This window comes from Xenopus laevis, chromosome 9_10L (assembly GCF_017654675.1).
Source record: "Xenopus laevis strain J_2021 chromosome 9_10L, Xenopus_laevis_v10.1, whole genome shotgun sequence".
NCBI lineage: Eukaryota > Metazoa > Chordata > Amphibia > Anura > Pipidae > Xenopus > Xenopus laevis.
The window spans coordinates 18,909,629-18,923,157 of record NC_054387.1 but is presented as its reverse complement, the minus strand read 5'-3'; the positions used below and the strand labels follow the sequence as shown (position 1 = coordinate 18,923,157).

At 42.0% G+C, this 13,529-nt stretch overlaps 1 protein-coding gene across 1 annotated transcript in view; it reads left to right on the top strand.

The window, feature by feature from the left end:
* LOC108701997 (traf2 and NCK-interacting protein kinase) overlaps positions 1-13,529 on the top strand; it is a 1,005,599-nt gene that overhangs the window by 226,315 nt on the left and 765,755 nt on the right. The window lies entirely within an intron of this gene.

Below are 13,529 nucleotides of genomic sequence, written 5' to 3'. Positions count from 1 at the left end.
CCAGGGCTTTCTGGTCCATAGGGTTGCCCACTTTTTCTGGAAAAAAAATACCAGCTTTCCTATATTTTTGTGGGTTTTCCCTATAAATAACATTGGCATCAAGCAACATTTTTACTGGCCAGATGGCAACCCTATTCCCGGACCAATATCCGGCCGAAAGTCGGCCAGAAGTTTGGTCAGGCTAGTAAAAAAATCCAGTCGGATCAAGTACTGCATCAGTTCATTGATGGGGCCCTCAATCTGACTGCCCGTTTCTTCACCTCTGATGGGCTTCTCTGGCTGATATCTGCTTTGCTCCTGTTGGTGTGAGGCAGGGATCCCCCACCTTTTGAACCCATGAGCAACATTCAGAAGTAAAAGGAGTTGGGGAGCAACACTAACATGAAAAATGTTATTGGGGTGCCAAATAAGTGCTGTGATTGGCCATTTTGCAGCCCCTATGTGGATTGTCAACCTACATTGAGGCTATTTTTGGCATTACACCTTGATTTTATGCAACCAGAACTTGCCTCCAAGTCAGGAATTTAAAAATAAGCACCTGCTTTGAGGCCACTGAGAGCAACATCCAAGGGTTTGGAGAGCAACATGTTGCTCACGAGCTACTGGTTGGGGATCACTGGTGTGAGGAATACATTGGCAGCCAGATATCAATCAGACAGGTTTTAAAAAGCCTTTTGAAGCAAGGACTGCATTTGTTCATTGGGCATATCAGGATAAGAGCCACTAGTTTGGCAACCTTGTCAAAAACATGAATCTTCTTGTGTATGGCTGGCTTAACACTAATGTTATATGGTGGGAATTTGTGAGGTGGAATGGGTATGAGTATGAGCGGGTCAAGAGACAGGGGCTTGAGTGCAAGGTGGGTACAATCAGGTGGAATTGCTGGCTCTGGAGGCAACATATGATGTGATTGGTGTTGCCAAAACACTGGCTAAATGAGTCTCATGACTGAGCAGTTAATATCAGTGGCTATACTTTGTTTCAGAGGGGCAGCATCAATAGAAAAGGGGAGGGGTATGTCTGTTTGTTAGGCAGGATTTAAAAGCTAATATAAAGGAGGAGGTGATATTAGAAAATGAGGGGGCAGAATTCTTATGGATGGAGATATTCACTGATTGTAAAGATTCCAGCAAATTAATTATAGGAGTATGCTATAGACCCTCTAATGTAAGTGAGGAGGCAGGGCCGAATTTACATAGTGGGTGCCCCTAGGCCCACTGCCCTTCGTCGCCCCTGTCCCCTTCCCTTTATTCACGCAAATTTTCATCATCTGGACTGGAGCAATGGGGATTGGTGCATGGGAAGTTTAAAAAATGATTGTATCTCCAAGTGTTTTTGAACCAATGTGGGTGTGGTTAGCAGGCCTAGATGGGCTTTCCACAAATCCGTGCCTGTGAGGAGGAGGCTAAACTCTTAATGTTAATAGAAAAGGCTGCTAGTTTGGGGAAATTTATGACAATGGGGGATTTTAATTACCCTGATATTGACTGGAGCAACAGTACTGCCATTGTAAACAGTGCAATTTAGAAATAATAACAACACCATAAAAATCATGACAGAATCCCTTTAATGGGAAAAAATGTATACACTTGTTGCATGATAACTTTGTGGCACAAGTTGTTGAGGAACAGTGTGAACGCACTCACTAGTCCTCCTCTGTTTGATTGCCTGGTGCACAGTCCTCTAGGGAGACGGCACTCCCCGATCTCCAATTGAAAGAAACGAAAGGAGAAACTGGCACACAGGAGCATAAACAAACGGGGTAAACCCCTTACGTGTTTATTACGTCAAATGATGCACAACGTTTCGGGGGCACGCCCCTTCGTTAAGAGAGGACAGAATGTAAAACAAAAATTGTTACAACGTGAAAGTTACTGGATCTGGCTACTTCAAACGCAAGTACCAAAGGGACTTAATGAAGACTTCAATTTAACTTGCTATTTATAATATAGTACATTGTAGCCATGTACCTAAGCTGATAACAAGTATAGATACATTGTTTTGGTAGTCCTGACTCCTGATATTTAACTCTGTATCTCTCTACTTTGCAGATAACAGCTGAATTGAATATTCTGCAGTAGGTAATAGCCTATAATTTTGTACCCTGTAATATTCTATATGTGTGATAATATTTCAAGTGCAAGTTATCAATTTTCTTTCACCTTTTTGGACTGTTTTTTTTTTTTGTGTATTTTGGACTTTATTGTACCATTGAATTTTTTGTAATTTTTTCTATGCGGTGGGAGGGCCTAGCAGGCTATTTAAGGGTTGTATAGACTGTCTGCAACATCACCTGACAAAGGGGCGTGCCCCCGAAATGTTGTGTATCATTTGACGCAAGAAACACGTAAGTGGTTTACCCCGTTTGCTTATGCTCCTGTGTGCCGGTTCCTCCTTTCGTTTCTTTCCATACAAGTTGTTGAGGAGCCAACCAGAAAAAAAAATGCTATACTGGATCTAGTAATCTCTAATTACTCAGAACGTATAGCAAATGTGCAAGTAATTGATCCCCTGGGTAATAGTGACCATAATGTGATCTAATTTAATGTCTGGTGCAAAAAACAAATATACCCTTGGGCAACAAAAACCCTGAATTTAAGAAAAGCTCATTTTAGCTCATTAAAGGCTGCCCTTCAGAGCATAGATTGGGACATTATGTTTTCTGCTAAAAGACAGAACAGAAATGGTTGTCATTTAAAATTATATTAAAAAGTTACTGGATTTAATTTATTCTCTTAAGAAGCAAATGTAGAAGCACCAATAACCATGATATGTGGCTCAATATGGAGGTAAAGAACTTAATAGCAAAGAAGGCATTTAAAACTACAAGTGTGTGGGGCAAATTGCTGCTCAGGCTAAGCCTAACCCCAACAAGTTTTTTAAGTATACTAATAGTAAAAATATTCCGGTTGACAGTGTTGCTCTTTTAAATAATGATACCAGTATGGTTGTAACAGATACAGAAAAGGTGAATTTGCTAAATCAGTCCTTTTCTTCAAAGTATACAATAGAGGAGTCAGAGTTCCCAGGCTTACTTCGTAGCTGCAATGATGGTTCAGCTCAATCTAGTCAGTGCCTGACTCGGGATATGGTTCATAAAGCTTAAATAAAAATGAATGTGAACAAGGGCCAGATGGCATACACCCCCAGGTACTATCAGAACTTAGTTCTGTTTTAGATTGGCCTCTATTTATGCTTTACTCAGATTTGCTTTAATCTGGTATGGTACCTATGCATTGGAGGAAAGCTGAAGTCATTCCAATATTATTGGAATTATTTCAAGGCATTGATGCCTATGTATTAATTCAATTCCCATTATTTGGGGCTTCTCTGTGGACCCGGCGGGCCTCCCCTCCATTCCACATCATAATGTATGGATGCGTTCTTATTTCTTGCTTATACTTACCTGTAACTTTCTTAAAGCAAAAACATATTGAATCACATTTTGTTAAACAAATGGCATAATCCTTCTATTTTCTTATCTTCTTGTGTTCTTATATTTTCATGTTATTGGTCTTGTTACTCATGCACATGACACAGAACTGTATCTTTGTATATATGTTGATTTGCTGCAATAATAATATATGATACAAAAGAATGAATATGAACAATTACATATTGGATGTGATATGCAGATGTGAACATGGAAAAATAAAGAATTTATAAAAAAAAAATATTTCAAGGCTTGTTAAGGGATCACATTCAAATTTTTGTCTTAGTGAATGGCATTATGAGCAGGAATCAGCATGGCTTTACGAAGGATAGGTCATGTCAAATAAATCTGATTGCTTTTTATAATGAGGTAAGTAAGATGCTGGAGTGGAGGAGCAGTAGGTATGATGTATTTGGATTTTGCCAAAGCATTTGATACAGTGCCCCAGAAACGACTGCTTTCTAACTAAGGTCTGTTGGGCTTAAAGGAGAAGTAAACCCCTTAATAAAAAAACCCTACCCTACATAGGCACCCCTCCCTCCTCCCCCCCAGCCTAGCTGCTACCCCGGGCAAAGGCCCTTAACGTTTCACTTACTCCTCAGTGCAGATTCATGGCATCGAGTTCATGGGCAGTGGGACTGGCTAGACTTGCTCAAATAATCCCTAGTATGGTCAATATTGGCCAAACTGCCCAATCTGCCAAATATAAGCACGTATGGCTCCCCTGTAGTGGGAGTGATCATGAGGAGAGGCAAGCATTAGAATGTAAACATGACTATATATTGGAAGGTATGCTTGCTTGGCAAGGTCAATAAAGAAGCAGTTCTTACACAAATATGCCCATCTTTAGGTGAATGATATCAGATCAAACGACAGGCTGTTGAAACTAGCACCACATCAACGAGCCAATGCAGTCTTCACCCAATGAGATTTTTAAAACTTTCCGATCGATATCTGGAATTTGTGGCCAGATATTGGTCAGTAAGCCCCATACACAGACAGGTGCCAACTTGGACTGAAGGAGCCAAATCAGCAGCTAAAATTTGCCTGTGTATGGCCACCTAAAGTCTGAATGTAAGTCTGAGGAGATGTAGGTGATAATGAGGAAGGGCAAAGTGCAAGTGGAAGGGGTGAATGCAAGAATAGAAGGGTTGATGATTCAGCCATAGTCCAGGGAAGAACATGTTTGAACCCCTTATCTCACCAGATTAAACCTTTAAACTGATCTTCCAGAAATGTCAATGAGAACCAATAGGAATTCTCCCCAAATCTACCCCTAACTGCTGTACAGGGCAGCCCCCTGTGTGTGTGGGGGGCCACTCACGTGTTTTGTGCTGACATATTGCTAACATAAAATGACAGAACTGGATCATGAAAGGTGAAAGATATATTAAATTATATAGAATGAGTATAGCACCAACAAATTATGCAGCAGCACTGTACAAAGATTATACAACACCCACTGGTTCAGCTCTATGGACATTAGGGATAATATTTGGACAAGTGCTCAGAATCTACCCCTAATTGGTAGCTCTGTTACCCCAAGCCTGTGGCAGCAATGTGGTCTTTTCACCCTCTGTGCAACTATTCTCCCTGTGTGACTAAATATACCCCCATTCTCTAATGTGGGGGGAGATGGTATATTAAATGGCCACAGACCGAACTGTAGCCCCTTACAGGTAGCAGCACTCCATGGTTGATAGAGGTACATGCTCTTGGGTGTATATGGTCCCATGTCTGACAGATATCACTACTAGTCAAACAGTATGAGTCTTTAATGAATGTTCTGGAATGCAGAAACATTGTGTAAATGTGACAACAATCTTTTCAGAGAGGGTTGCAAGCCTGCCACTGTGTATGGGGAGGTGTCGGGGACTCTCAGGTAAAGCCACAGCCTGTAATATCCACCTGCACTGCCCTGTACAGACTACTGACTGTGACACTATACTGTAGCAGCCACAGTGTCACATGCACTTCCCCAGCATCCCACGGGGAGGTGCTGCTTCCCCTCCCTACATACCCATCAATAAATTATTTGGATAGAGAGCAGGCGAGTTGGTAAGAAGGATTAAGATACTTAGTACTGATATACAGAGCAGTGAGCAGGATATCGTTACTCTGTAATGTTCTATAGAGTGGGAAATTGATGAGTAGGAAATAGATACTAAGTACTGTTATACAGAGCGGGGAGTGGGTGAGCAGGGTAAGAATACTCAGTACTGTTATACAGAGTGAGGAGTGGGTGAGCGGGATATACATACTCAGTACTGTTATACAGAGTGGGCAGTTGGTGAACAGGGAAGGGATCATCAGTACTGTTATACAGAGCAGGGAGTTGGTGAGTGGGATATAGATACTCAGTACTGTTATACAGAGCAGGGAGTTGGTGAGCAGGGTAAGGATAATCAGTAATCTTATACAGAGAGGGGAGTTGGTGAGCAGGGTATAGATACTCAGTACTGTTATACAGAGTACGGAGTGGGTGGGCTGGGCATAGATACTCAGTACTGTTATACAGAGTAGGGAGTGGGTGGGCTGGGTATAGATACTCAGTATTGTTATACAGAGCGGGCAGTTGGACATAGATATTGTTATACAGAGCGGGCAGTTGGCGAGCAGAGTATAGATAGTACTGTTATACAGAGTGAGCAGGGTAGGGATACTCCGTGCTGTTAAACAAAGTGGGGAGTTGGTGAGCAGGGTAGAGATACTCAGTACTGTTGTACAGAGTGGGGAGTGGGTGAGCAGGTTATAGATACTCAGTACTGTCATACAGAGTGAGGAGTGTTTGAGCAGGGTAGGGATACTCCGTGCTGTTATACAAAGCGGGGAGTTGGTGAGCAGGGTAGAGATACTCAGTACTGTTGTACAGAGTGGGGAGTGGGTGGGAAGGGTATAGATACTCAGTACTGTTATACATAGTGGGTGAGCAGGGTATAGATACTCAGTACTGTTATATACAGTATACTGTGCTTATACCCAGGTTCCCATGCACACATGGACAGATAAAGACTGTAGCCATGTACAGCTGTGGAACCTTCAGGTGCCTGCGCCAGATGCAGCAAGTGACTAACCTCACATTCTCAGGCTATTGACCCCTCTGTGCTTTCCTAGTATTGTGTCAGGTCAGGCCAGTTGCTAAGGAATGCTGCAGGTACTTGTTGGGTGGATAGACACAGGGGACACCCAGCCCCTTCCCCTCTATTGTCTTCATTTTAGCTGGAAGCATCACTGCTAAATTAGTTGAACAGGAAGTGATATTGGGGTCATCAGGCAGGCACTCCCCAGCACCTCTTCCTGTCCCCTGGGCCACATGTGAGTTGCACTGCACTATATCTGTAGGGGGCGCTGTGGGGTGTGGGTCCCACGCAGACTGAAATATTCTTTCTTTCCAGCTGCTCCATGGCTCTTTGGGCTGGGAATGACTACAGTTGAACCCCCATTTTACATTTTCAGGGGCCAGGAAAAAAAGTGTGTAAAATCACGGCAAATGTAAAATTAGGGAAATGTGTTAAAGCAACTTGTTATAAGTACTTAAAGGATGTAAGCACAGGAGTCAGATTTACTGAGAAATACAATACATCATACTAAAAGTTAAAAGGTGAACAACCCCTTTACGGTGTGCATTGGGCTGTTCTTCAAGTTGTATTATGTTTCATTTTGGTTATAATTGACCTAAGGAAAACAGTACCTCTGGCCTAGTATAAGTATACATTTCTAAAATAGAATATGAAGACATAATTTGAATGCCCATCCTATGTTAGATGTCATCAATGCATGTCTCTGCCTACATAGCTTACAATCTAAATAGTAGGTGGTGAGGAACTGATTGCATCTGCTATAAGGGAATGGGAAGAGAGCGAGGTGCAATGTGGGCAATGTTAATACAGATTGATCCAGGTCCAAAGTGGCTGTTAGAAGGAATATGGATACAGATAGATTTACAGGAAAAGAAAGAGATGGAGCAAAAAGAAGAGATGGAGCAGACAGATGGAGGGGCAGAAGGAAGAGAGGGTCAGAGGGATAGGGAGAGGCAGATGAGGGGCAAATGCTTAGTTCTTAGAGACTGGGCAATATTCAGAAGGGCCCGGCATGAATAGTCCCTAGAAATTTTGAGACCCCTTGTGTATGTGATCTAAACAGCTGATGTTACTCTATAATAAGCTATTCATATAAAGAGTTCCATTAATTTATTTGCAAATTAACAGTCTGTTCATTGGGGGGCAGTGGAGTTTAAAACCTACTCACTTACCTGCCCTTGTCACACTGCTCTGCCTGTTGTTGCCAGATACATGTTTCTACAAAAGTAATATCGTAAATTGCAAATGTTTAGGGGCCCAATTAGCGATGAGCGGAATATTTCTCCAGGTTTCGCCACGAAAATGGGTGAAAAAAAAATTGGCATGCGTCAAAAAAATATTGTTGCCCATTGACTTCAATGCATTTCGTCAATTTTCTTTGAAGCATAATGTGTCAGATTCGTCCATCACTAGGACCAATGATCTGGCTATGGGGCCCAATAACCAGTCATTCCACTGCTGAAAAGTTCCTATAGGAGATACTCATATAATTTAGTAAAGAGCTCCCAATATAAACAGCTGATTACTCTATAATAAGTAGTTCACATAAAGAGTTACAATAAATCGGTGGTCAGTGGAAGTTTTTTAATTCATTGGTGGTCAGTGGAGTTTGCCCCTGTCAAGCTTCTCTGTGTTGTCCTTTGCTTGATAAGGGCATTACATAAGTTTGTAAGCAGTTTTTGCCGAAGTTACATAAAGTTGACGTTACTCAGCTGAGGAAGATTTCATTGGGCCCAAGACAACAGTCCCCCCCTGTCCCCCCTTCTCATTGGCAGCCCTGTATGTATTTATACCACTGGTATGTATGATGGGGCTCTCTAAAAGTTGTGTATTGTTTTCTGTCTTCTGATACATCAACATTATTAGCTGATGTGTGTGTATCCAGTGTCATTCCTCTATCTCCTCCCAAACTTCCTCCATTCCTTTTCTTTTAGCCCACTAATCATATGACTTAAGCTTTGAAGTAAGGTCCCTGAGACCAACCCACATCCGGATGCCCTGCAGCAGGGCCGTTTATGTCATTTCTCTCTGGCCTCCTTATCTGCCCCTAAAAAAGGCAGCTCCATCTGATTCCCATTCCTGTAGGACAGTGAGTGGATCTGCCATGCTGCACAGCTCCTCAATGTGACGGATCTTCCTGAACCCATCCTTCTTTATTTCCAGCTGATCCGTTATTGGAGGCAAAACTCCACTTTCTGCCTGGAGGAGCAAACTGAGCATGCTCAAGCCCTAGCCCTTGAGGTTTATGCTGAAAACAGGAAGTCTGATACAGAAGTCCATGTGTACACAATAGAAGGAAAGGAAAGCTGTGTTTTTGACAGAGGATTCAGAGCAGCATTACTTTGATTGTTTACTGGTGTATTTATATAGGCCTTTCTGATAAAGCTTACTTCATTTTAGCCTTTCCTTCTCCTTTAAAGAGAAAATCCATTATGTTGCACAGTCCTGTATCTCCCTGTAGTTCTGAGCCCCCTGGTACTCTGCATTCAGGGCAGGAATAAAAACTCCTGTGTTTTTGGGTACCATGCAGCCCTGGCAAAAGGTATGGCAATACAGCAGGGATACAGAATCAGAATAAATCAGATCAACAGCCACCATGGCTGGAAGCAGGAAGAGGGAAATAATTAAGGGCCTCTACAGGGAGGCAAATTGCATGTTCTTTCTGCTAACCTTTTCCAAACCTAAGCAGCTCCAACTGACTGCCCCCTAATTTAATGCGCAATTTATAGACATCTGCTGAAAATTTTCAAGGGGGGTCAAAGGTATCAACCAACAGAAACCTGTTTTCTAGTATAAGCCTATATATGGGCGCTAAGGTAATGCCAGGTTAGTATAATTAATTTATTGGCCTAGAAAGTCACTCATATCTTCCATAGTTGTGTAACTTGGGGACATTGTTTAAGCAGAAAACATAAATCCTGAAAATGTGTTTCACTTTACATAACACAATAATAGGTAATATATTATTATCCTTATGCCCAGGTTCAATACCCATATCAGGTACAGGTATAAGATCTGTTATCCAGGAAGGTTTGGGACCGGGGGTTTTCCAAAAAAAAGTATCTCTGTAATGTTGATCACCATACCTAAAGTCTGATATCAATTAAACATTAAATAGACACAATAGGATTGCAGCCAATATGGATTCATGGTGCTTAGTTACCACCAAGTACAAAGTACTGTTTAAGTAGTATAGTAGTATTAGATTTTATTATCAAAAAAAGGATGCGTTGGGAGATGGACTTGTAATTTGTAATTTAGAGCTTTCTGGATAACAGGTTAAAGGGAGATGAGTGAATGTATCAGGAGTGCATGGAGATGAATGAATGTACCAGGAGAGCAGTGAGAGGAGTGAGTGTATTAGGGAGGGAGTGATGGTATTAGGGAGAGGAGTGAAGGTGTCAGGAATTGGATTGTGTGTTTTTAAAAATTAGTGGTGAGCAAAACTTTGCCTTGTTTGTTTTATTGTATACAGGAGCAGAGGCCAGTATAATTGTTGTAGCTCCCACCCTTTCCAGCTATAGTTAGGTGATCCCACTGGTGACCAATAAAAGCAGCACATAAGTTTGGTAAAACTTAGTCCCTTCCTCTGGATCAACTAGCAGTTAGGCAGGTTAAAAAAAAAGGTTGAACTTGATGGACGTGTGTCTTTTTTCAACCTAACTTATTACGTTACTATATGGACAAACAATCCCTGTTTTGTTTAAAGGGTAAGGCATTTTTAGTAGCTTAAGGCACAAAATATTTCAAAGTCCTTTATATATTGATAATCAGTTGAGTGCAGAGGACCTCTTGTATTTGTCTAACTGGATTATGTGGGCAGGGAACATGGTTGCAGGCAGCTGAAATATTTGGGAGGGGAACTGGAAAATAAAAACTATAAAAAGAACAGTAAGAAACAGGAGTTGGAGGAATCCCTTGCAGGGAGTGAGTGAGGAGCTGCAGCTGTGAGTGTCCCAGGTGGAGGGGGAGCTGGAGAGGTGCCAGGGGGTCCCTCAGAGAGACTCATGCACGGGTCGGAGATCTGTGTGCTTCCTTCCTCAGACTTTCCTGTCCCAGGCATTGAGAGAGAGAGAGATTGAGAGAAATTTGGGTGTGGATTGTGGCACTGGCAGGGACAGCATGTGAGCACAGGCCCTCTGACTGCCATATACCCCATAGGCAGGAGGGCATAACTCCTTCTATATGCTATTGCTTTGACATGGGTCGTTATGAGCAAATCATATTTGTTCTATTTTGGGACAAGAAAAATAAAGTCTAACAAACATTTAGGGTAATTATGGCTCTGCACTCTGCGGTATCAGCCAATTCCCCCATATGACTGAGAGGTATTGGCCAATTCTCTCTCTAATTCTCTCCATGTGGTATCAGCCAAACAGGGCCGCCATCGGGGGGAGAGGCGGTACTGCCCCATGCCCATTGAAATCTTCAGCGTAGGGTGGCTCAAGCGCTTTGCAAAACTGACACAACTGCATAAATTCCGTATGTAGTTAAAACTTACACAGTTTACGTAACTTCTGAAAAACTACCCTGATTTGCCTAGAAGCTTACGTAACTTATGCAGAAGTTACAGAAATTACATATCAAGGTAAGACAGTGACTGTAGAGAATCGTATATAGTCACTAATATGGGGAGCACCAAAATAACAGGCTTATAGCAGCTTACTCCGTGCTACACATTAGCTACATTAAAACGTGACTGTGTGGAACTCTTTCCAAACAGCTTACATTCTGCCTTCAGTTTCCTCCATATTGGACATATTGCCACCCCCATGCTGGTGAATCAGGAGGGGGGGCACATGGCTTTGTAGAGCTCTTCTGAGGTCAGAGGATCAGAAGAGGATTCTCTGAAATGTTTTGAAAATCTCACGGCTGTTTATTGGGGACTGTAAAACATTAGCTATGGTGAGAACAAGAATCCTGCCTCAAATTCCCACCCAGTCCAAGGCCAAGAACCTTGCACAGCTGCTAAGAGCTGTATATACATAAATCATGTGGCAACAGGGAACCCAGAAGACAGCAATGCCTTGGGTTATGATGCTGTGGGAAATGGAGAGGACATGCCCCTGATGTGTCGGAGGAGACATGGGAAGCAGGCGTAAAATGCAGTAGAATACTAAGAATGGGAGTAAAAGGGAATAGAGTGATTATATTAGGTACAAAGAAAAGGGAGGGAGAGGGGAAGACAGAGATTACAACAGGTACAGAGAGAAGGGAGTGAAAGGAAGAGATATATAATAGAAGGTACATAAAGAAGGGAAAGAGAGGCAGAGAAAGATTAGAGGAGGCACAGGCAGAAGGGAGGGAGGAATAAAAAAATTAGAGCAGGTACAGAAATTAGAGATGGAGAGGAATAGAGAGATTAGAACAGGTGCAGACAGAAGGTAAGGGGGATATAAAAATTAAAGCACAGAGGAAAGGGAGAGAGAGAGAGAGAGAGAGAGGACAAGCAATATAAGAGCAGGTACAGAGATTAGAGATTTAGAGGAAGAGAGAAATTAAAGCAGATGCAGAGAGAAAGGAGCAGGAATAGATAGGTTAGAGCAGATGCAGAGAAAAGGTTATGGAGAATATAGAGATAAGAGCAGCTACAAAGATAAGGGAGGGAGAGGACAAGAGAGATTAAAGCAGGTACAAAGATAAGGGAGAGGACAAGAGATATTAGAGCAGGTACAGAGATTAGAGTGAGAAAAAGAGAGAGATTAAAGTAGGTACAGAGAGAAAGAAGGAGTAGGAAGAGAGAGGTTAGAACAGGTGCAGACAAAGGGTAATGGGGAATATAGCAATTAGAGCAGGTACAGAGAGAAGAGAGGACAAGAGATATTATAGCAGGTACAAAGATTAGAGTGAGAGGAAGAGAGAGATTGAAGCAGGTATAGGGAGAAGGGAAGTGGGAATAGAGAGACTAGAGCAGGGACAGGGATAAGTGATTTATTATTGGGCACACTTACAGAACAGCAGCCCGATGATATATCACATAAATCCTTGCGGAACAGTGATACCCAGGGCAAACCGTGTCTCCTGAAAAAACTCATCATATCCCTTCCCACTCAATACTCCCACCAACTGACAAAAGGACTACAAACAATAAACAAATCTAAAGAGCAGTATGTCTGAGACTGGAGGAACAAGATCTCAACTCCCAGAAATTTGGCATCTACCAATCATCGGGGGGGGGGGGAAGAACCCCAAACACAGATTCTGAGTCAGTACGGACTGAGTGAACACAGCTTGGAGAGAGGAAGAGATAGAGATTAGAGCAAGTACAGAGAGAATCATGTAATTATTATTATGTTTTATTTATAGATCAGCACATTGTAAATCATTCACATCACTAATGCTTTTTGCTAAAGCACCGGGGGGGGTATTTACAAATTGATTCTGAGCTCCCTCAATCGCGATTTTACCATTCATATGGCTTTTTTTAAATGTATATCGATTCAACATGGCAGGGTTTCACCCAGTGCCTTGATAGAAAATCAGACAGAGGGGAGCGTGTGCCAAAATGAGATTAACCCTCAAATTAAATAAAAACCAACTGGAAAGAATCTGATTCCGGCTGTGTTCAGCCTACTCAAAATGTTATTGTATGTTAACTTTTCCTTTAAATTCAGAGACTGGCATGGATCATTCCAGGGATTTCTCATTCTCTGCACCATTTTTGGGAAGGAAACTGCGGATTTTCCAGCACCCCTCTCCCCGTAGCAACACTCTGCGTGCCCCCCCTTCGAGCAACATTCTGTGTGACCAGGGCCGGATTTACATCCAAGGCCCACTGTCGTTAGTCGCTAGGGTTGTCATCTTTTCTGGAAAAAAATACCAGTCTTCCTATATATTTTACTTTTTCCCTATTAAAGGGGTTGTTCACCTTTAATGTAACTTTTAATACGATGTAGAGAGTGATATTCTGAGACAATTGGCAATTGGTTTTCATTTTTTATTATTGAAGGTTTTTGATTTATTTAGCTTTTTATTCAGCAGCTCTTCAATTTGCATCTTAAGCAATCTGGTAACTA